General features: G+C 39.1%; 1 protein-coding gene across 3 annotated transcripts in view; it reads right to left on the bottom strand.

Moving 5' to 3' along the window:
• plxnb3 (plexin B3) overlaps positions 1 to 21,946 on the bottom strand; it is a 139,643-nt gene that overhangs the window by 81,122 nt on the left and 36,575 nt on the right. The window contains exon 1 of one of the 3 annotated variants that reach the window (XM_079828011.1): positions 6,880 to 7,048. The exons of 1 other annotated variant lie outside the window; for it this stretch is intronic. The gene's annotated coding sequence lies outside the window, so the exon portion shown is untranslated. Of the gene's footprint in view, positions 1 to 6,879; positions 7,049 to 21,946 lie in introns of those variants that run through there. One more of the 3 variants, XM_079828014.1, reaches the window with a different exon arrangement.

The raw sequence follows: 21,946 nt of genomic DNA on the forward strand, positions 1-21,946 counted from the left end.
ACTATATTATCTTACACTATCGCCCCGTAGAGGCCGTTTTTGTAAAATACAGGCTAACGCTTGCGTCATAACCACGCGACTGTGTCGCACAGTAGAGAAATTACCGTATAGATAGGCAATCTTTTACTGTCTATGAGGCAATCGGGGGGGCGTGGAGGCATAAAGTCCGATAAAGTCAAGGGAGAAGCATGTGGAGAAGCCCATAGAGAGCCAAAAGCAACGGGAAAAAATATTTCAACAACGTGATTCAGATTTCACTTTGCACAACTACTAGAAGACTTACAACTGTCAGACAGGTTGCTCACATCACATCTACGCCATCAAGCTCAGTCTGAGGATGCAGTACATCAGCCATCAGGAAGTGATGCTTCTGATTGACTTCACTTTCCTCCATGGAAGTCTATGGGGTTGCTGTGTCCATTTCTTTTACTGTCTATGGTCGTAACCAACTTTGTGTCAAAAAAATCCTCAATTGTGTGGGGTCACGATGATTGTTTTACTGCTCCCGATCGAGCCTCCCCAATCCCAACATGTTTGATATCCGACTCTTGATCGGGCTGAATCTGACGGCAAACCCGCGATAGCCAATGAGAGCAATGAGCTCCATCAACCGGAAGTTGCATGCTTTTACAGCTGAAACATGGCCGCCGCAAACATGTCAGGAAAGTGGAGGACTGAGAAAGCGTCTTCCCGATTTCACCAATATTCTTTTTCTCCTTTTTTTGTTTTTCGCTGCAAAATAAAGTACACCAGGAGAGCCAGCTGACGACATCGATCATCCTCCATATTTTATCTTTCTTCTGAAGTCACGTTTGATCACGCAAGTTTCTGTGAGATCTCGTGCCACTGTGAAATCAATCGGACGGTTTGTGGTCTCGTGATCTGGCCGAATCATCAAGTGTGTGCGTTCTTTATTATCAAGATTATAATGTGAAACTGTCTTTGCAAAGAGTGTGTCCTAGGTCTAACACTGCAGTCTAGATACACATTCTAATTAGTTGATGCATTGCCTAGGAATCTAATCCATGCCATTGCTAGCACTAGCACAAGAGCGCCTGTAAATCATAACAGAGGTCATTTATATATAGCCATCTTAAAGGTGCAGTAGCAATGATAAACTCCTGATAAACTCTATGCTCCGGGTGAACATGGTGATGATGAACTAAACTACGACGAGTACAATTACAAGATAAAAAAAGAAGGATATCATTCTGGCATTCAAATGACAATATGTAAATGCTACATGTGTCAGTCTTAAATGAATAAATCATTAAGCATTCACAGCCCTAGAGCGTCTAAGTAGAGAGAGGGTGTGCCGCCACCGAATCCTCACCGAAAATTTAACTGAGAGTGGAAAACAGAAGCGAAACGGAGCTATTGAATCCCACCCAGTGTGCAACCATTCCTACACAGATCCACCTAACAGAGGCAGACAGGGTGAGAATGACACAGAACAAAAGTGTGCTAAAATGGAGCATGCAGGAGGTCTCTTATACTGTCAAAACAGGCAATTTCACAGCTTGAATTGGGTCGAGCTTTTGCAGCATCAGCATTCATCTCTGTTTTTTTTTTCTTAAATGGTAATAACTGTTTCGGGGCATCATGGGAGAGAGCGAGAACACACTCCCTATTCACTAAGAAAGAGGAATAGCTACTGCCTTTGTGATGAGGAATGGAAAAAGTGCTTGGGATATATATATATTGGAGACGAGCTCTTCCTTACACAAGCACACACACAAAAGAACGGGAATTTGACAAAGGGTGGAAATAAATGGAGGTTCGTTTCGCACAGCGATGTATTGTAAAACCAGATCTCGCTAATAACAGCTTTTGCAACGTGTAAACATGTTTTAAATAGGAGGCAGTAGAGTTTATTATTCCCGAAAGGTGCAACCAATTCAGGGAGAGTCATTTCAATTTCAGGCTGACCTTTGACCCTGGCTGGAAGCGCTTGTGCCGCCCATCCTCGTCTGTGTGTGTGTGTGTGTGTGTGTGTGTGCGTACGTTTCCCAATCTCTGTAAACTTCCTCTCCTACACAGCAGCATATTAAAACAAAGCACATACTTGCTAGGTTGCTAAGCTCACTCAACACTCATTACCCCCAGAATCAGACACGCTAGTAATTATAGCGTGCATGTGTGTCGAATTTCTTTGCAGAGTGCATAATACGCAAAAAAAAACACAATATCAGACACAAAGCTGACACCTACATGCAATGCTCCCAGACACTTTCCACACATGAAAACACAAAAAAAGCTGAAGGACATCACACAAAGCATATAGCTGGCACATTCAAAAATTGAGCGGGTTTAAAAAAAAATGAGACAAGCTTCAGAGTCCAAGACTCCTCCATGGGGGTGAGCCAACAGACAGACATGCGAACCCCACCCATGCTGTGTGCTTGCGCTATCAGAGGAAGGAATCGCTTCAGCAGGCTTGACATCTGACACACACAAAAAAAAACGTCTCTCCTAATTTAAAGCACACTGTCTGTATGCTTTGTCTGAACAATATAGTCTGGCTACATACACATTAAGGATGCATGCATTCAGAAATACGGATTGATCAATATTGACATTTAAACGACTCTCAAAATTAGCCCTCAGAATGCAATACTTGGTCACATCCGTCAAACTTTAATGCAAAAGTCTGCATGCACAAGCAGATGCATGTAAATTCATAAATGCTAATTACATCCTTCCAGCAAGAGCTCGATAAAATAAGCAAGTCATGACATTTTTGCCTAATTGGATCACTTTCTCAAGGTGTGAACTTCTAAGAAAAGATGATATTCGCGTCTGTTCACGGCACACAAAGAGGGCGTAGGTCGGGTGAGCGGTCACAGCAGGCGGGGGCAGAGAGATTTCAGTGGAAGGTAACCGGGAAATTTGATGTGACAGTGTCTTGCTAAATGCATCATTGTCTCATTAAAACATCTCAGAATCATTTTTAAAATCAGTGTCTGAATTCAGAAAACGATGCAAGAACCAGTAGGGGAGAGCGGGGCACAACCTAACGCTTTTTGACTTTCTCAGTTTGTGTAAATCCACTTGGGTATTTATTGTTTCCCACATTAATTTCACACATGTCTAGAACAATTATGTGGTTTTGTTTCATTAATACAGTGTATACTTTTTTCTTGCTTTACCCTAAAAGAATGGAAGTGAAATGTGACAACATGCCCCGTAGGTGGGGTGTATTGTAACATGTGGTGGGGCACAATGTAACATGACCAAATGACAGCTTAAAATGTTACCTGATATAATAAAAAAAAAATATACAAGACAAACTAAAATATTTTGTCAACAAAATACAATTATTAACTTTTTAAAATATAATAATGGCATTTTTTAATCATTAAAAATATAAGCATTTTTGAGTTTGACTAAACACATCGCTAAATACAGCTATACGGCATAGTTCAAAACATAATAATAATGAATAATTTCTGAATATTAACTCTGTCATTATTCACCCTTTTCTCATGGTTTCTCAAAAGAATTCATAAAAGTATAGAATATAATGGCATATTTCTAATAGTGGCTCATTGTAACGCAGTTTTAACACACACACCATCTGCGCAACTGGGATTTAAACCGCGGCTCGTGTGTTAGATCAGCATTAAAGAACGATCCCAACTGGTAAATAACAGATATAAGATTAAAATAATATCGGATTTGTCTTATTTGAAAAAAAAACACAAAAAACAGAGATAAAAACTAAACTTAAGTAAGAAATGTACTTTTGCTATGGTTAAATACATGTCCAGTAATATCTTCCAGAGATTTTTAAATTTTGGCGCTATTTTTTCTCTAAATAATGTTGATATGGCAGCTAGTAAATACACTAAGTTTCGTCATTCTGGCATGTGTGGAAAGGGTTAAAACATGCGTGTTACAACTAACCCCGCATTAGGTTGTGCCCCGCGCTCCCCTAAATTAAATTAAAGGGTTCGTTCACCCAAAAATTGTCATGTCGTTCCAAACTTTCTTCTGTTGAACACGAGAAGGTCTCTTTAGTAACTAAAAATAATCAGTACATTTGCTAGAGTATTTATTAATCTGATAACTTCAATAAAAAAATACAGTTGTTCATTGTTAATGTAACTAATGTAGGCAACACTGTAGCCTGTTGGCTTTCATTGCGTGGACCATAAAAGATCTTTTTTTGTGCCCCACAGATGAAAAAGTCCTGAGAATTATTTTCATCCATCCCCTTTAATATCCCTTGATTAAAAAGCAAGTCATTTTTGCTTAACTACAGTCACAGGGTCGTCTCAGCAGGTGAGACCGTGCCATGCTAACGCAGGTGTCAAGGTGGAAATAAACCTGGAAATTTGCTGTGAGACAAAGCATCTCACAACACACATCATGTCTCGTGGAGATGGGCACATCTCGCTGATTATTGCAGAGTTGGGTCTTTGAATGCGTACTGAGAGTGAGAGTGACTGGGATTTACAAGTCTCTTTGATGCCAGGCATGAAAGTGTCAGCACACCAAGTGTGTGTGTGCAAGAGAGAGAGTGTGTGTGTGTGTGTGTGTGTGTGTGTGTGCCTGGGGTGTGCAGTGGTTAATCACCACCTCTGTGCGTGTGTGTGGAGGGAGGGTGGGCAACTTCTCATTTCCATACTCTACACCCAAGCAGGAGGGGTGATACTTTGGGAAATATGAAAAGAGAGAAAATTGAAAAAAGAGAGAAAACAACAGATAAAGCATCTAGCTGTTTGAAGAGCACAAAGCGGGAGTGTGATAAAATACGGCGATTAGTAATGTAACCTCGTGCATATTTCATCACTGACAGTTGTGTCCTACACACACTCCTAATATTTTATAGAAAAGACTTGCAGTTTCGTATTTACTCAATCTTTTCTCCCTCCCACCGCGCCAACTCAACTATCTTTATATCTCTGTTGCAATCTGTCCTCCGCTTCCACCAAAGCCTCCTCACTTCTTTATACTCTCCAACTGAGCTCATGAATATTTCGTGCATGCTGCTAGACATCAGATATCATCAGGACGCTTCGACAAGAGGAGCAAGAGGTGCGTTTGGGTCCTGTAGGAATTTCCGGTGGAGAAAACACAAACACGGCTGGTCGGAATCAGTGAATCAGGCAACCGATCATCTCCGGCTCCCTGTAATTATCACCTCTCCGAACAAACAAATATGATGATGACATCTTATTTTGATGGTAATGAGCCGTAATGGCCACAATGGGAGATATAATGATGCTCAAGCAAGCAAAGTCTGCGAATCCGCAGGAAAATGACACGGAGTAGCTCCTTTGAAAGCAAACCTACAGGTAATCACAGCAAACCTGTTTTTAAAAAGTGGCGTTTCAATTTTACGCTGATTGAATTCAACAGTTCTGGCAGGGTTAGAAAGGTGCACATCTATATTCATAAGCCGGATGAGTGCGAGAAGTGTCTACTCTCTGTGAATTTTAAAAACAGTTCTGCAACCATCAACCGTATGATGATGATTATTAGGTTTCACCTTCGGCTCTCATTTTCACACTCTCGCGAGCCCACACTGCTTTCATCGCCACCTTGACAAGCATCTGCGTGCATAAAAATGCAACATTAATTATTTGATGGGGGCAGATAAACATGCTCACTCCAGTGAAACCGACAGGAAGGGAGCCGAATTCACGGCCTACCTCGTCCATTACACACCCTATTTAATAGCTGTTTTAGAGGCTGAAAACAACAACAACAAGCTGTTTTGTCTGCCCGGCTTGGGGAGCACAATAATGACTCCGAATAAAGGTTCCCCAAAGCGTTTACAAGCCAAACATTTTACAAGATAAGGGCCGCCGCCTTTGAAGAGGGAGAGAAAATGCAAATGCACAGGAGTGCAATTTCACATTAAGAGACTGAAGCGAGGAAAAACTTGTTTTTGTGGGTACCGGGTGCATGAAACAATGAAAGAATGTCAACACGAGCAGCAAATTACGCCCCCCATATGCTGAGCACAAGGTGAAAACCCACCACTCCTCGGGGACTAAAAGGGAGGAGGCATTTAGAAAGGAGACAATGGAGTCATAACAACAGGGGGAGCGCGTGAAAAAAAAGAAAGAGAGGGTGAAAAGAGATGTTCAGGTTTCATGAAACTTGGTACGGCCGCTGAAAAGACACAATCCTAGAGTGGCACGCCACACCTCCCGGAGGAATAGTACAATAACCACAAGCTGCTGATACAGAGCCTGGAAAACCACTGAGTAAATGTGTGATTAAACATCTAGTTATCTTCCAATTAAGCCTGAATATATTACATCCACTCCACAACAGGTTAGCGACTAGTCACCTTGGACTAATTGGGGGTCTTGTCTGATCATGTTGTTTCAAATGCATTGACATTTGTGTGATGTTATTCATCTACAATGCAAGACGAAATCAGCCTCTGTGAAGTTTTATAAAGACAAAACAAGAATTTGATCTAGTTTGCAAACTACATTTCAATGGCAGACACTTAACTAGCCTGTTTTTTTCTATCAAAGTCAAGCTTGTTGGAGCTTGAAATAGAATACAAGAGTAAAAAAAAAAAAAAAAATCAATGAAGACTCTCAGAGGTCTGTGCCAGAGTAGCTTCTGAAAGGTTATGAAATATAAACAGAACAGAACACAGATGCATTATATTCAGTGCTATGATGGTAAGTTATGAAATGGGTGCTAGATGGGAGTCAGGTAAAGGACGAAAACAGTACATTATTAATCACTAGAACTTATTAATGTAACATATCGCTAAAAACATGTTGAATGAAATGCATTTATTTTGATATTTTAAAGAGAAAAAGGTGAAAACTGTTTTTTTGAAAGCAAAATTCAGAACTCACAATCACAAAAAAAAAAAAAAGTTTTCAAGCGAACTATTTTACTCACTTCATTCAGTGGCACTGCGTTTCATCCCCTTGGAAGTCAAAGCGAAACTGTCGTCAATTTTTTAAAACAACAACAAAAGCGTTTGAAAGTGAACCCGGTAAATCCCATTATGCGTGTGCCACATTGTTGTGGAGGAGCTCAGACTCGAGCGAGCAGCGCAAAGCGGCTCTGAGGGAGGGCGGGGCTTCCCGGACACGTCAGGAGTGGGCGGGGCTTGCCCTTACGGAGAGAGGTACTTCAGGTGAACAGATACACAAATGCTAGCGTTTTATTTTCGATTACTATTATTATAGTTATAACATTACTGACTTTAAGTTCTGTCGTTGTGTATTAATGCTTTGGTAAAGGTTGAGAGAGAGAGTGCTGCTTTTTAGTTGTTGTTGCTGTTGAGGAATATCACGCATAAAATGTCATTATTTCCGGACAGAACTTCCTCACAGAAATCATGATGATAATGAGTGATATTTAGCCAATTTGAAAATGTAATCAATCACAGAAACACCCTGTGCCTGTCAATCAATTTGATTTGCTGACACAGGGTCAAAATTGCTCAAATTAAATAACTAACAGCACCTTTAATGAAAATGAAACTTTGTCAGAAAGTAAACCCTAGTATTGTGAGTATGCAAATGAGGAAATAATCATACACAAATCTGCATTTATCAGCACAATACACATTACTAAACAACATATTAAGTAAAACATAGGGAAAATATTATTTAGGGAGTAAAATTAAGGGGCTGTACATATGTGAAAACATGGAACATTAGTATATTTTAATAGTAACATTACAGTATTTTAAGATAAGCTGCTAATGTAATTAAAGTATTTTTTTTACTTTAGTTAAGAAACATGTTAGAGGTTCAAAATCAAACCCAAAATCCTCACTTAAGCCTGCACAATACACATTACTTAACAACATATTAAGTAAAACATTTAATGTGTGTATAGGGAAAATATTATTTAGGGAGTAAAATTAAGGGGCTGTACATATGTGAAAACATGGAACATTAGTATATTTTAATAGTAACATTACAGTATTTTAAGATAAGCTCCTAATGATTCTAATGTAATTAAAGTTTTTTTTTTTACTTTAGTTAAGAAACATGTTAGAGGTTCAAAATCGAACCCAAAATCCTCACTTAAGCCTGCAGTAGCTCCTCAATATTTAATGCTCACATTCGGGCATGAACTGAAGCGTGCTGTATTTGGGGTGGATTTGGGGGGGGATTGGGGCACGCCTCTCCGCGCCGCAGCTGGAGAGAGCAGATGGGGTTTGACACCCGTGTGTTTCTGTTGCACCGGGTTTTGACACGGATACTGTCAGGTTCACACAATACCAATTGAAAACGAATGCAGATCCCTCAAACACACCGCCTTTAATAGATTCTTTGCCATCCGCTGGGCTTCATTTGTCAAATGTCACCCGGCTGTGACATTTCCCACGATGTCAACGTACAAGTGCATTTAAAAAGAGATGCATTTTAAATACACCAGGGGGAAAATCATTAGATACACACATATGCATATTTCTGCAAATTGCTTCAGTATATTTTTTCGTCAAAGAGAAATCGGTTAGAATCAGGGGCTAGTTGCATAAGTTATAACTATCCCAAGAACTAGTTTAACCAACTTGCAGTTGGACAAATCAGTCTTAATTATCAGACTCAAATTAGACCAATCTACCTTTTTATGTAACTGACTGTAAAAGGTTAAGACCAGTTAGGGCCAGTTGCATAAACATAAATTCAGTCATTTACTCGCCCTCAAGTTGTTCCAAACCTGTAGGGCTGTGCGATATTGAAAAAAAAAAAAGCGATATCCTTGTTAAATAATGCGATATTCGATATTGAGACCTTATTGTAAAGTGTTACCTCTTGTTCTTTATAATTCTTTAGCACTCTAATCTGTTTTAAATATTTGTTTACTTTATACATTTTTGGGCTTTATTGTATTTAAATGTTTGGTTCTTTTTGTTATAAGAAAGTTATTAAACCTGTTATAGAATGACAACACTTTTTTGGCAACAAATTTCAATATCGTGATAATACCGTATACCGCGATAAAAGCTTCAGCAATTAATTGCAACTTGAAAATATGATACCAGCACATGCCTAAATGCGATACGATATTGTTTAAGTGTGTAAAATCTATTTCTTTCCCCAACTGATATCTTTCACTTAAAGCATAACCGACTGTGTTTGCATGAATACTCATCAAGACAGCCATTTTGACTTAAAGCAGCACTAGGTAGTTTTTGCTCTCAGGCTCCCCCTACAGTTGTGAAACAGTATTGTCCTCTACTACTGTCGTAAACTGTCATTCTACATCAGCGGATGCATCGCACAAGCATTTGTTGACATGACAGCTATGATAGCCCTGAACACTGCAGGAGTTCACATGCGTGTTCTGCTTGCGTCGCGTGTGAAATGTCTTCATCCCAGGTACAGGGGCATATGTTTCAGCATGTCGTATGAATATAATTTCATGGGTTTTATTTTTTTCAAACGCCAAATGATCGCGATGCTCACGTTTACAAGCCAGCGTCATTATAGTAGCCTAGTCTATTGGTTACCGTTTTACAGAATCTATATGATACTTCAGTTCAATGTTTGAGTGGTAGGTAATAACCATATATCGTCAATATTATAATATCAAGCTACCATAGATGAATCTGCAAATTTGAAAAATCGATTTGCATTATAGCTTGAGGAAAGACAAATAAACCAATATCACAGACATGTTAGGTATCCTAAAATATGATTTTGTATGTATTACGTATTTTCTTGCAAGAATGTAGCCCCTCCTCCTCCAGCTCACGCCAACGAGCAAACGCTGCCCATTGTTGATCCTCGTCCTGCCTTTAATCCCATCACTTTCTCGTTTCCTCTTTTTGCTTTCCTCCGACAAAACCTTTGCTTTCTTATTTTTCTGTGCTGCTTCGGCCATGACTATAACATTTGGCAAACAAATGATAGTTTGGCTCACACGTCCGAATTTAAGGAAGTAGAGGTGGTGGTGGAAGTGACGTATATGCCGTAAAGCAGTCGAATTTTGTAGTTCTTTTTTTTCTCGGGTTACTACCCGAAACCCGAAGTTTAAAAGTACGATTAAAAACGATACAGACCCCGTCAGGCTATGGCAGACGTGTCATTCAACCTATTGTAAGTCGATGTATCATCACAAGAGTTTTGAAAATATATTATGAAGGTTGAAAAGTTACCTAGTGCTGCTTTAACTGTGTGTGTATTTGAAAGTTCGAGTGTGTAACAAGACACAAAAAAGAACGGCTTGTGCTATATGCGTCAACCTAAAACGTACACTTTTCACAATGTTGAAGTAGCCTATTAAAATAATTTAAAATCTCCCCCACATCAAGTTTCAAGTTTATTATATTCATAAAGCACATTTAAAACAACCATGGTTGACCAAAGTGCTGTACAAAATTACCTACGTCTATCACCAAAACTAAAAATAGACATTTACGAGACGTTAAACGCTCAGGAAACAGATAGGTTTTCAAAAGACTTTTGAACTCAGACACTGTGGGCATCAGACACTTTTAATAGATAAAGGCAATGCGTTCACAACTCTTTATCTATTAAAACCGCGCCGAGTTCATCTGTTTTCTTGAACTAATGGGTTCCACAACTTTGGGCCAGCTACAGCCAGGGCATGGCAGTCTAGATCTGGGTACCCGTAATAGATGACTGGTCTGTGATCTGAGTGATCTGACTGGATTATGCTCAGTAAACAACTCATATCGTCCCAAGTTACCGATATATGCCACGCAAGTCTACAGTGTGAGCGGGCCTTATCATACACCCGGTGCAATTTACACAGTTATAATTTTCACATCCTGCGCCACGTTGTTTAAATAGCAAATGCATTTGTGCCCATGAGGCGCATTGCTATCTTTAGGAACTGAAAACGACTGCGTCATTGACCAACTGAGACCTGGTCTGAAGTCAATAGCGCAGTATTTTTTTGTTATTTAAAGAGCGTGTTAATAATATGTGCCTATAGGCGGGTGCACTCTGCTTATTACACACACACACACACAGCAGCACACAAGCATTTTTAAATATTAAAAATAAAAGGACACCTCTCTGGAGAAGCGTTCAGTCTTTCCGCTCGCAAATTCCTCCATGTAAATAGTGGAAGCGCAACTAGCTTTTAAAGGGAATGGGAGATGAGACTCTGATTGGTTTATTGTTACGCCCAAAACACACCTCATTAAGGGTGCTTTCACATCTCTAGTTCGGTTCATTTGGTCCAAACCAAGGGTAAACAATTATACATTGTAGCATTTTTCAGCTTTTTTGGTTCCTTTTCACACCACACTGATTGCTTTGGTCCGAACCAGTTGAAACGAACCAAAATGCAGTCACATGACAACATCCACATCACTCATTGGCCATGGCGTATTTCCTAAACTGCGACTGCGCGGGCTGGTTTTGTCCCTGGCCATAATCTATTACATTGTTTGTATACACCACAATATGCAAACGATACATTTCTATAATAAAGCGCGGATGCGGCTTGAAAACAACGTTAATGCACTGCAAACGGCGAGAGCGCATCGCTCGCCACTTAAAGCGAAGATCGCGCTGTTCTTGTGAGTTAATATATATTTTTATATATATATATATATATATATATTCAAAATGTTCACGCATCAAACTAGACACGATTTTGACGCTCTATTCGCGTTTGGTGTGAACGCAGCATAAGAGAGTAGGTACAACCCTTTTAGACCAAGTGCCTGGCGTTTTTCCCATCATTAAACTAGCAAAAGTGGATTCGGACACGCCCTAAGTGCACTTGAGCTTTAGATCATGTGCTCAGATCGTCAATATAGGGCCCAATGTGTTCGTCTTCTGTTGATTGACAGCTTTTAGGGGCGTTATTGGCAGTGTAACCCTCTGGTTACATGACTGCATCATCAATAATCACACGACCTATTCGATATTCTATAATTAAATCAACTAATCGAATATTCGCAAATGGTGACTCATCCCTAGTGAACAGCAGAAGAAAGAAACTCATACAGGTTTGGAATGATCATTTTTGGGTGAACTATCCCTTTAAGACTCTTCTGACCAACTAGCATTAAGTTAGGGATAATCAGTCTTTCTTTTTGGATTCAAATTAATAAGCCAATCCATCTTTTTATGTAATTGACTTAAAGTTTGAAAATTAGATGACTAACTTTTAAGACTAGTCATAGCAAGTTTATGTAACCGGGTCCAGATTTGAATCCAAACCATGTTAAGGCCCGGTAACTAAAGATAACGATAAAAATATAGTTCTTAAATCATTCTAAAAGAATCCACACCACTATAATGGCACAGAGAAACTATATCATTGGACTTGGAATCACTTTTAAGAATGATTTATTTCCAGCTAATGAACCATAAATCCTTGACAACCAATCAGAATAATTTAAAGCGACAGGCGACAAAACTGCAAAACATGCTTAGAATAAACAGAACAATACTTGGTGTGAACGGACCTGCATTTTAGTATCATTGAGATTATTATACTATACTATTATACTTTTTAATAATAATTTTAATACATTTTTATTTTATTTTCAAAATGTCTATCATTTTTTTTTATTTTTCATGCAGTTGCAGTTATTTTAGTCCGTCAAGTTAAACAAAATGAAAATGCTGTAAATGTTTATACATTATTTGATTTCAGTTCAAGTTTTTTTTTATGGTTTTAGTTAACTATAATAACCCCTCCTCGCACAAAAGCACAAAATCTCCTTGACACAGCAAAGAAATGATGACGGCTCATTGTATTTAGTTAAAGCCGGAGAAGAAAGCGATAGAAAGAGAGAGCGAGTCAGTGAAGGGGAGAGAGTTGAGAGAGAAGGGCTCCCCAGAGGGTTTACTGATGAGCAGGCATGCGGGGAGACTGGGGAGACTGGGGGGGCTCAGCTGGGGCTGTTTGCCCAGCAGTGAACACCCGTCATCAAGGAGCTCATAAAATATTAATCCAGCACACAAAGACGGGAAGACGACGGACAGAGTGACCAGAGAAAGAGGGAGAGAGACTGATGCAGACTGAGCGTAATGAATGGAGCGGGAGAGAGGGGGCTGCGGGGTGAAAGGGTGACATGCAGTAATTGGGGGGAAATCTGCGCGCCGGTGGGTGGAAACCATTATTGGCAGGTGGAACAAAAATGGACGCATCCCTGAAATAATGAAGTGAGGGGGAGGAGAGGAAGGAGGAGATGCAAAGAAACACAGGAGCAATGCAATGTGAGAATTGGCTCTCATTTAATTACAATTGCTTTCGAATGAAACGTTTGGCCAGACAATGGTACGGAATTAGAAATAGCCGACTGCGGAGGGCCGTGTTTGGAGGAATGGGCTCGGAGCGTATGTTCACATAAGAAGTTTTGGCAGGAAGCGCAGCGCCCAACAGTTGTCTGTTTACACTCCTGGAGCCAAGGACTGGGTCCACAACAGAACAATGCTGATTTGTTAGGAGGACTCTAAATGGCTCTTCATGTCCAAATACGCGCTGGCACACAAGGACGGGCGGTGAATAGAGAGCACACACACTCAACCAGACGCACACACACACATGCACATCCGTACCGGATCAGGCATCAATACATATTCCAGAACAGGGGGGAAAGCTCTTAGGGATGCCTGAAAGCAATAATCAATTTGATTCAGATAGTCGCCCATGGGATACATGTCACACTGTGTGTGTGTGGACGGCGCTTAAAAATAAAAGAAAGGCCGAGCAAACAAACTACATGAATGCAGAGCATTAAACAAACAAGTGATCTAATGAGTTGGTTATGCTCTGATTAAAGGATTAGGTTCCCTAAAATAAAAATGGTCATCATTTACTCATGTTTACTCACCTCCCATATGAGTCTTAACATAAAGCTTTTCTATACGAGTGTGAGCACATCCTCCAAAGAAAATGGTGTAAAACATAATAAAAGTGGTTCATGTGACATCTAAAGTCATGCAACATACTCAGACTGAGATACAGGCCGAAATGCTCAGAAAATTTTTGCGCAGAAATACCGGTATATATTTATCAAGCATTTATTGGTCAACAAGCAAAATTCCATTTGCAATCATTTTACACAGGAAAGCATGAGACATACAGGTACATACAACCCCAAATCAGAAAAAGTCGGGACAGTATGGAAAACGCAAAAAAAAAGAAGTGATTTCTAAATTTACTTTGACTTGTATTTCATTGCAGACAATATGAACACAAAATATTTCATGTTTTGTCTGGTCAACTTCATGTCATTTGTAAATATGCATCCTTTCCTGTCATTCAGACCTGCAACAGATTTCAAAAAAAGTTGGGACAGTAAAGCATTTACCACTTTGTAATGTTGCCATTCCTTTTCACAACACTTAAAAGACGTTTAGGGACTGAAGACACCAGGTGATGAAGTGTTTCAGGTGTAATTTTGTCCCATTCTTCCTGCAAACAAGTCTTAAGGTGGGCAACAGTACGGGGTCTTCGTTGTCGCATTTTGCGCTTCAAAATGCGCCACACATTCTCTATTGGAGACAGGTCGGGACTGCAGGCAGGCCAGTCAAGTACCCGTACCCTCTTCCTCCGCAGCCAGGACTTTGTAATGTGTGCAGAATGTGGTTTTGCATTGTCTTGTTGAAATATGCATGGACGTCCCTGGAAAAGATGTCTTCTTGAAGGCAGCATATTATGCTCCAAAATCTCTGTACTTTTCAACATTAATGGTGCCTTCACAGAAGTGCAAGTTACCTTTGCCAAGGCTTTTGGACTTGTTGGTGGTAACAGTCTGGATGATCCTTTTCTTCTTTGGTCTGGAGCACACGGCGTCCATTCCTCCCAAAAAATACCTGAAATACTGCTTCATCTGACCACAGTACACGTTTCCACTGTGTGATGGTCCATCCCAGATGCCTCCGAGCCCAGAGAAGTCGACGGCCCTTCTGGACACTGTTAACATAGGGCTTCCTTTTGGCACAGTACAGTTTTAACTGGCATTTGTGGATGTAACTACGTATTGTGGTACTTGACAAAGGTTTGCCAAAGTAGTCCTGAGCCCATGTGGTGATATCGCTTATAGATGAATGACGATTCTTGATGCAGTGCCGCCTGAGGGATCGGAGATCACGGTTGTTCAGCTTAGGCTTGCGCCCTTGTCCTTTACGCACTGAAATTCCTCCAGATTCCTTGAATCTTTTAATTATGTTATGCACTGTTGAATGTGAAATATCCAAATCTCTTCCTATCTTTCTTTGAGGAACATTGTTTTTAAACATTTCAATAATTTTCTCACGTATTTGTTGGCAAACTGGCGATCCTCGGCCCATCTTTGCTCCTAAAGGATTAGACCTTTCTTGGATGCTGCTTTTGTACCAAATCATAATTAATCACCTGTTGACATCACCTGTTTCAAATCACATCATTATTTAACCATTTTACCTCATTACTAGATCTAAATTGCTCCTGTCCTTCATATTGTCTGCAATGAAATACAAGTCAAAGTAAATTTAGAAATCACTTCTTTGTTTTTGTTTTTTGCGTTTTCCATACTGTCCCAACTTTTTCTGATTTGGGGTTGTACATACAATTATGTATATACAAGCACCCATACATAACCATAAAAAAAAAAAATGTTTACATTCTTATTGACCAAAGGTGTAGGCTGAAGCTAAAGCTTATTATGCCTACCCTTAACTCCACACAAGCAGCACTAATTAACATTCATTTAATATGACAAATATAGGATATTCTCAATGTGTATTTAAAAAAACATTATCATTATTACCATTACCACTACCAACACTGTCATCATTACCATCATCACTACTACTACTATTATTATTATCATCACTATTCAGTATATATTTTCATTACCAATCCTTTATAAAGTATTTTAAACTGTATTAATGAATTAAATTCAAATTATCTCTATTATTTCAAATATTCTGAATGAGCTATGACATTTGACAGCTGCAGTGGTGGGAAAGTTTATTTGCATATACATTTATGCATTTGGCAGACACTTTAAGCCATTTCCATTGCATTCAAAGTACACATTATACAAGTTCATGCATTTCCTGGGAATTGAACCCATGACTGTGGCGCTGCTAGAGTCATGCTCTAATGTTTAATCATTGAATAAATAAATAAATTTGGGTTTTCTTGTCACACAAATCTATTTAAAAGCTTAGGGAGGCTTTAAAAAGAGTGCACAAGTCAACTTTTATGCTGCTTTTTGGTTCATTTTGGAGATTTAAAGGTGCAGTGTTTAAATTTTAGCGGCATCTAGTGGTGAGGTTGTGAATTGCAAATGCTCACCCCTCCCTTTCAAAACACGTAGTGAAGCTACGGTGGCTGACACAGGACAAAAATGTCGCCATCTGAGGCCCTGTCCACACGAACACGGGTATTTTCAAAACCTGCGGTTTGGCCGTTCTGGCATTAACATTTTTTCCAGGCTTCTGATTGGCCAACATGGCTTTACGGTTAGGGTTATATTGCCACCTGTTGGTTTCTTGACAGCGCTTTCATGTGGACAGGGGGAAAAACACTGTTTATAAAATACCCGTGCATGTGTGGACTAGGCCTGAGACAGCAGAGAGTAGCTTGTGCTCTATAGAGTAGTTTGTCCCTTTAGGGCCACTGTAGAAACACAAAATGGCGACTTCACTGTAAGGGACCCGCGGTGTGTGTAGATAGAAATCTCATTCTAAGGCATAACGGCTCATTATGTAAGGTAATGTTTTCACCACTGAAAACATAGTTATGTATGTTATGTTGAATTTCTGTGAATAGATCCTTATAAATATTACACACTGCACCTTTAAAGACATGGCACTGTTGTTGTATGGAGGGAAGAATTTCTCCTGTCCACAGAAAAAATATCAGATATGGAATGACACCAGGGTAAATCATTGTTTATTTATTTATTTTATTTACCAGAGCCAAAACCACCAATCAAATTCAAAAGACAAAATAAGAAAGAAAAAAAAATAATCAAAAGACAGATGGTTGACATACAAAAAAGAAAGATTATTGGCCAGCAAATTTAAAAAAAAGAGAGAGAGAGAGAGAGAGAGAGAGAGAGAGAGAGAGAGAGAGAGAGAGAGAGAGAGAGAGAGAGAGAGAGAGAGAGAGAGATTGATTCTCATTTTCATGGGAACATAAGAACACCAGAGCTTTAGAAAACTAAAAAAAGAAGGGAAATTCACGACAGATAAAAATAAAACAGGCTAAGAACAGACTTGACCGGCCACACATCTTCCTTGCAGATCAAACGAAAGACCTCATCAGCAAGTTCTGAACCTTGTGGTTTTTCTGGCAATGCAATGCCACATGACTCACAAAAGAAGTTAGCAATCACACCTCACACATTTTGCAGAACCTGTGGTTGAATTAAAAACAAAACATCAACACCATCTTGCACAGAAAACCCCACACAGGACGAGCAGAAGACAGAGTGAAGGTGTGATTAAACAACTGTGATATAACAATTACAGTTTGTGTAATAATTCAAACGCTAAACTACATGAAAATGAGAAATGTTGCCTTGGCAACTAGCTGAAATAAAATGTTATATAACCAATAAAATTAAATAATGTGTCAATACATCAATCCAATTCACTATTATGCCCTTGAGGTCTTGATTTTGTTTATGGGGTGTACTAGAATATGCTTTAATGCTTGACTGTTAAAAAAACATTTTTTACATATTTTACATTATTACAGCACCTCTCTTTCCAGTCTGGCTTGAACATGCCATTTAGCTCCTGTTTTCGATCATATTCAATGATTAAAGGGCTGGTTGCATGCGATTTCACTTTTTTAACTTTAGTTAGTGTGTAATGTTGCTGCTTGAGCATAAACAGTATCTGCAAAGTTACAGCGCTGAAAGTTCAAATCAAACGGAGATATTGTCTTTTAAAGTTATTGCAGTTTATTGCCAACAAAAACGGCCGGTTTGGACTACAACAAGCTTCTTCCCGGGTTGGTGACATCATAAACACCTGCTATTAACAAACACTGCCCCCGCGAAAACGCAACAAAGTGGCCGGGGCCACGTCCCAGTCATTACGAAAGAGAGAGAGAGAGCTGTTGCAGAACTACAAACTACATTTGGCCATCTAACCAATCTAAGACCATTGCGTTTTTCGGAGGGATGGTCTTCACAGAAGCAGGAAGCAAATGAGCCGTTCAAAGGACAGTGGAGACAGCGGTGTGGAATAAAGGTAAAATATAAGAAATATATGGCGTTTTAAAAAAAAAGAAGAATTAAGACATGTTATACTGCGCCCCATAAACACAACCAAGCCTAGAAAAAAAACACGGAACCACCTCTTTAAAATAGCCATTTTCTCGCGATTTACAAATAGTTGGAAACATTTGGGATATTGTAAGTACTCAAACGAACAAAATATATAACACTGGCCTAGTGGTTTTTGGATATTTTACTGCAAAAATGTTACATATTGCAGCTTTAAAAGATTAGTTGACTTTTAGATAAACTTTTGCTGATAATTTACTCACCCCCATGTCATCCAAGATGTCCATGTCTTTCTTTCTAAAGTCGAAAAGAAATTAAGCTTTTTGATGAAAACATTCCAGGATCGTTCTCCATATAATGGACTTCAATGGGCTCCAAACGGTTCAGATGACAGTTTCAGTGCAGCTTCAAAGGCTTTAAACGATACCAGATGAGAAACCGAGCAGTATTTATGCTATTATTTTACCTCTTATCAGACGAACGTGATCATCTCTGAGCTCCGCCATAACTTCCGCTAAGTGAGGTCAAATATGAGCCTGGTCATAGATATATCGATAGTAGATGCCTCATTCTACTGATCCATGCAAGCGCTAATGAGGCATCTACGTATACATCTATATTTTGACCTCACTTAGCGGAACTTTTAAAATTATAAAATTAAATTTAAAGCCATAAAATTATATGGAGAACAATCCTGGAATGTTTTCATCAAAAACCTTAATTTCTTTTCAACTGCAGAAAGACAGATATGGACATCTTGGATGACATGGGGGTGAGTAAATTATCAGCAAAAGTTTATTTAAAAGTGAACTAATCCATTAACATGTGTTTCAAGTGTTTCTTTATGGTTTCAGTCAAAAATAGCCCTGTTGAACAAGTGAATAAATGAGTGAAGGCAAAAAAGCATGCATGCATATGCCCGTCTGCATGCCTGGCATTGGCCAAAAAGAGCCCCCCCACACACACACACACATACACACACACACACACACACACACACACACACACACTTCGCTCCGCATTCCTCCCTCTCCCCCTCTCATTTGACTTTTTCCATCATTCCCAACACAGAATGTTCCAGTCACGGAAAGCTGCTTAAATGCGCAAATCGCATGCCTATTACAATATCAAAGCGAGACTTGATAAAGATGACAGTGTGTGTGTTAACGGAAGCGCCGTGACCTCCCCGCGTGTTGGACGGCTCTCGTCATGGCCTGAATGGCTCCACTGTGGCTGAGCATGACCACTGACCTCTTTCTGCTGCAGAGTTTCCTTTTTACATGACGAGCCAAATATCCAGCTCTCTTATGGCACTCTGAGTGGAATAATAAGTCGCCGCCGCATTCCCGGGGACGTTTCGTTTGCGTTTCATACCCAGAAGCCCCTGAGGCTACGGCAGACAAGAAATAAGTTTCCCTGCACCACACATGCGATATTAAAGTGTCCTCTTCGGAACGCTTGGTCACAGCAGTCGGGATACGTTAATTGACTATGAATTGAATATATGAATAATTGATGTGTTGTAGCAAATTTGAGCAGTAGGAGAAAAACAGCAGAAAATGGGGCTTAAATTAGCAAACTGTGTGAAGTATAAAACACAATAGTCCTTTGAAAAAGCGAGATTAATCCAGAAAGAAAAGAAAGAAAAAACACGTGGCAACTATACTTTAGCATCGAAATGCATGCTTTGCATGTTCAATAGATGTTCTGGGTGGTTGCTAGGGTGGTTACTAGGCAAGTCCACCCTCGGGTCTCTATGATATTCCGGTCTCTAAATTCGATTCGGGGGAACTCATGGGAATTTTTTTTTTTTTTTACACTTTTATTGCTCGACAGGCAAAAATCATACGTTTTATTGCTTTAGAAAAGTACCCCTCAACAAAATGCATGATTTAAGGTATCAATCATGTCTATAGCAAAAACTATGTGGGACGAACGGCACCAAAGTTTAGGGATTTCAACAAATTATGTTAAGCACACTCTATATCATAATTTGACTTAACTTGATCCAGATATGGATAGTAGCTTCACGTGTTAGAAATGAGTTTTAGAAGTGTCATGTAGACCCAACTCTAATATACCCTGAAACTCCAAATAAAATTAGACTTTAGCAAGCAATTCTGCACATTAGCATGCTAACTTTTTTTAACTTTATGGAATGCATGAAATGAGCAAGACACAAGTCTTAAACAATCTGTATTGTTAAAAGCGCTATATAAATAAAGTTGACTTGACTTGATGCGTCTATGGTCAATGTATCATTTTTGCATGCAGTTAATAAAAAACATAATTCTTGAATATGTTTTTCATTGTCATTTGCATGGAATTTCATTCCATCCACTTAAATTTGTCAAATGGAGGTTATTGTAATCTTTTTCTGGGCAGTGTGATTTTTGGAACTACATGTTGAAATTTAGTTAGTGTTTAATGTTCAGTTATTTTGGACATTCAAAAGAGTTTCTGTTGAACTTGTGTGGTTGTGCTGAAAAGTAGAGCATGTGGTTAGGTTGTTAGATTGGGCTATCACGTCTGTGTTACTGTATGATGTTTAAAGCTGTGCTAATCTCAGCGCAGTGACAGCTAACTCCATACGTGTTCATTGCATGTGCATGCAAACATGTCCTATGCTATCTATTAGTTTTATTATTTCCAGAGCCCTATATATAGATCATGCAGTCTGCGTTTGGTCATTGGCTCCTCTTCATTGTCAAGCAATCAAAGAAAGAACCTTTGCATGCAACATCCACCCACATCCTAAGCACAACTTCCACTCTTCTTCACCACAAGAGCTTTAACATAACCTCCAGAAACAGTTTTTGCATTGTATAACACTGAACACTTGTGGGTCTTTAGGTTTACTCAAAAACATACACTTGAATATACTGGAATCTACTCGATAATTGAGCTGACACAACTAAAACATATTGACTAAGTTCAAATATACACTGTTTAAAGGTTTGGGGTCTGTAATGTTTTTTTTTAGGAAGTCTCTTGTGCTCACCAAGGCTGCATGTATTCAATATAACTGTAATCAGTTACAGTTACTGAGAAAAATGTGCCAAATCAAGTTCTGTTGCATTATTTTCCTGTTTAACACTGTGAAGCTGCTTTGAAACAATCGGCATTGTAAAAAGCACTATAGAAATAAAGCTGACTTGACTAAATTACAGTTACTTATGAAAATGTAAATGATTACAAACGGGGTTACATCTGAATATTTTCTTTAAAAATAATACTATTAATTTGTTGCATTGCCTGTTTTTGATGTTTTCTGCCATTTAAAGGCCGTTTAGTAAAGCGATGCGATTCTGATGCTTTTGATTGGTTCTCTTTTGGATGTGCAGCGCACCACGTCTGCCATTTACATCAATCCACATCGCCGCTGAAAGCTTTAGGCTACAACCTGTCTGAGAGTTGCCACCATGGCAAGTGATAAAAATGTGTTTCAGTACTGGAAAATAGAAAAATAATCAAAAAGTAATCAAATCCCCGATATCAATTCTTAAATCCCAAGAATCGATTAGTCATCCTGTTTTCAGTTGATGAATGAATGCAGCATTGTAGCGCTCCTCCCATCCAATAAATCGCAATAATCTTTGTGCTTTGTTACTATTGATATGAAACAAAGTCTCAGCTTTCAAATTACATCCATTTTATTACGAAATTCAAAAACATAAATACTGTTTTGGCGCTGTGACGTGAGATCGCTCTGGCTCAGCTCAAGAGAAGCATGAACTCATGCGCTTTAATACCAGTTACAGCGCAAAATAAACATTAATA

The sequence above is a fragment of the Gobio gobio genome (assembly GCF_949357685.1).
Source record: "Gobio gobio genome assembly, chromosome: 10".
Classification (NCBI taxonomy): Eukaryota; Metazoa; Chordata; class Actinopteri; order Cypriniformes; family Gobionidae; genus Gobio; species Gobio gobio.